Source organism: Arvicola amphibius, chromosome 6 (assembly GCF_903992535.2).
Source record: "Arvicola amphibius chromosome 6, mArvAmp1.2, whole genome shotgun sequence".
NCBI lineage: Eukaryota > Metazoa > Chordata > Mammalia > Rodentia > Cricetidae > Arvicola > Arvicola amphibius.
Window position 1 is genome coordinate 108,889,717 of NC_052052.2, and position 3,577 is coordinate 108,893,293.

The 3,577-nt window shown below is 32.7% G+C and overlaps 1 long non-coding RNA gene across 1 annotated transcript; it reads right to left on the bottom strand.

Annotated features, from left to right (window-relative positions):
- Positions 1-361: 361 nt before the first annotated feature.
- On the bottom strand, positions 362-2,523 carry LOC119817895. The gene is made up of 3 exons (XR_005285957.1): positions 2,315-2,523; positions 1,390-1,452; positions 362-748 (listed from the first exon to the last, which is right to left on the bottom strand). It is a non-coding gene; the product is annotated as an uncharacterized LOC119817895 (long non-coding RNA).
- Positions 2,524-3,577: the final 1,054 nt, after the last annotated feature.

The window sequence follows — 3,577 nt, forward strand, 5'->3', positions numbered from 1 at the left end:
ATCCAGTTCCCATTCACTGTGGAAAACATGACTCACTAGGAAAAATTTTAAAAATCCAGTGCCTACTGTTAAAAAAAACAAACAAACATATTCTTCTGGATGATGTAATAGACATGGAGAATGAATCAAAAGCTCCAGTTTGAAAAAGGAAGCATATATTATGGTGGACTTCTATAAATGATCAAAGCTAAGAGTACATACAAATAATGTAATTGGACACAGGTGTGAATGTGACTATCATTACTCAAGAATCTTGGCAGCCAAATTAGCCTCTTCAAGAGGCAGATGTTCAATTCCTAGGAATTAAAACCCTGTCTCAAGTGAAACAAAGCACAATATGGGTTGAATGCATAGGGCCAGAATGATAGAAAGGAAGGCTGTGGCTGTATGTAGCTAATATAGCAGTGAATTTATGGAATGATGAGATGCTGTAGCAATGGAACACCCAGATTAACATTCCTGCAGTCCAAAAACTCATGTTTCTGGATATTATAAGGTTCTATGAAAGAAGGTCAACAGTCATTCAGGCTATATAAGAACACAAAGTGACTAGCATATTTTCAGAGTTACTAACAGCCCTACCTTTAAAATGGTTAACTGAGAGACCAATGTAGATTAAACAATGGCCTTTAAGAGAAGAAAAAACTACAAGCTTTAGAACAACTGGCACAGGAGCAACTAAATACTCACCATATGGAAGAATTAATCAGTCCTTGGAATTCTCCTGTATTTGTTGTTGAAAAGAAATCTGTAAAGTGGAGAATGGTAACATATCCAAGAGCTGTCAATAAGGTAATTCAATTTATGTGCCTTCTACAATCTGGAATTCCTTTGCCTTCTCTATTACCTAAATGATGGCCTCTTATAGTTGTTGATTTAAAAAATTGTTCACTATAACTTTACAAGAAAAGAACAAAGAAAAATTTGCCTTCATAGTATCTACATATAATAATTCTCAGCCTACTAGAATATATCAGTGGACTGTCCTCTCATAGGGAATGCTCAATAACCCCACCCTGTGCCAATATTTTGTAAGTCAGTCAGTGAAATAATATGTAAACAATTTCCTAAATCTATAATTTACTATTACATGAATGACGTTTTTCTCTCTGAGTCAAACATACTCAATTATTCTGTCAATTATGTAGATTATAATACAGGTTTACAGAAAATTTGAATGCAAAAGGCACAAATTATGAGATACCAATTGTGGACTCTTACAGACTTTCAAATACTGTTAGGAGTCATTTCCAGTCTATGAATGGCTGTTGGGATAACATCTGATCTAATAAACAAAACCTTAGATGGTGACAAAGATTTAAATAATCCAAGGGAACTAACAGCTGAATCTGAGAAAGAATTAATTGTTAGAGAAATTGCAAGAGTCACCTGTGTATAGGGTGAATCCACATCTTAACTGCATTCTAGTCATATTGCCTTCCAGAAGTTCCCCTAAAGAAGTTTTAATTCAGAGGGAAAGTATTATCTTAGAATGGATCTCTTTACCACGTAAACCAAGTAAAAAGTTAAAAACTTATGTGGAAACGTTTTTGAATTAATTATAAAAAAACTGAGACTTTGTCAATTAGCAGGTGTAGATCCAGCTGAGATTACAGTGCCTTTTATGACTGATAAAATTAAAAAAAATTATGGGAAGATCATGAACCCTGGCAAGAGCTTGTGCTGATTTCTTAGGAAAGATTAATATCAATTATTCCAAAAATGATAGCATTATCCTTATAAAGGGAACTAACTGGATCCTTCCCCAAATTGTATGAGATGTACCAATAACATCAGCCTGAACATTTTATAATGATGCAAATAAATAAGGAAAGGCAGGTTACAAATTAGAAGATTTAAGTAAGATAGAACAAAGCCATTATAATTCTGTCCAAAAGGCAGAGTCATATGCTATTTTACAGTACTGAAAGATTTTAGAGAATCTCTCAAAATAGCTCCTGATATGCAATATGAAGAAAGTGTTGTCTTGCATATTGAAACTGCTGAATTTATACCAGATGATACAGAATTGACTTCATTATTTACTCAGGTTCAAGATATAGTCAGGGATAATCTTTGTCCCATATGCATAAAAGAAATCCAATTCCATCTGTGCCTGCCAGGTCTTCAGCAAAATATATTGCAGAAATTAATCAGTTATTGATTGAAAGTATACTGAATGTATCAGAATTTCATAAAAACCATCATGTTAACAGCAAAGGTTTAAAGAAAGAGTTTTCAATTACATGTAAACAAGCTAAGAATATTAAAAATAAATGTCTTACTTGCTCTTTTTATAACCAAATATGATTACCTGCATGGAGTAATCCAATGGGTACTCAAAGGAATAAAATCTGGCAGATGGATGTGTTCCTCTTTGTAGAATTTGGAAAATTTAATGTGTACATCACACCAATGACACTTATTCAGGTTTTCAATGGGCAACTACCTTGAACTCAGAAAAAGACTGATTCAGTAATCATATATTTATTAGAAATTATGGCCATTATTGGCATACCTGCACAAATAAAGATAGATAATGATACAGCATATGTCTCTAAGAAAATGAAACAGTTTTTTGCTTGCTATAATATAAAGCATATTACTGGTATACCAAACAATCCAGGCCAGTAAATTATAGAAAGATCAAATCCAACTATACAGGATATGTTAAACAAACAGAAAGGGGATGAAAAATACCCTCAGAAATAGATTGCTTTAGATTGTTTAATGCTTTATTAATCTTGAATTTTTTAATGCTAATGGAAAAGGAACAATGGCAGCAGAGAGATGTATAACAGAAAAATGTTCTGAATTAAATCAGCTGGTGTATTTCAAGGATGTGTTGACCTCAGAATGGAAACCAGAAGATGTGCTTCATTGGAAAAGAGATTTTGTTCTTATTTCCACAAGAGAAGAAAAGCTATGGATACCATCAAAATTAATAAAGATTCAATTTAAAAAGGATAAACCTGAGAAAGAGTATTGACAGCTCATGCACAGAGGTGACAACCATACTGATGGTATGAAAACCTCATAAGAGCAGGGGCAGGGTTCTGTTCTTGTCTTTGCAGGAAAATACTCATCTTCAAAAAGTCAAGAGACCCTGGATGTTTGGATGCCTAAAAAGGAAAGGATTACTATCCAGAAAGAATCAACAAGCAAAGAGAAATATAACTAATGTGTACAGGGAAAAATTTCATTCTTTGTAATATATATTTTTATCTATTAACCAATAGAATAATAAACTTACTTTAAAATCAAAACTGGCTTTGTAGTTAGGTTATACCTCTCTAAATACAAACATGTGGTTAAAAGAAAAATTTAGAGTTTCCATCTCATTTCAGGAACCATCTGGTATCGAACAGAAAGAAGAAATATCTTAGGAAAAATTTTACTTTTCTCTATATCTATTTTAATCTATATTGTACCTTTTATTAAATATATGTCTATGTGAATAATATTTAAGTCTTCCACAATAAAAAGAGATTTTCTGCAGCAATTTTGAAGTTTTCAAGGAGAAGATGGGGCCCACAATAATGACTCTACCTGGTGGATATGACATCATGATGCTGAT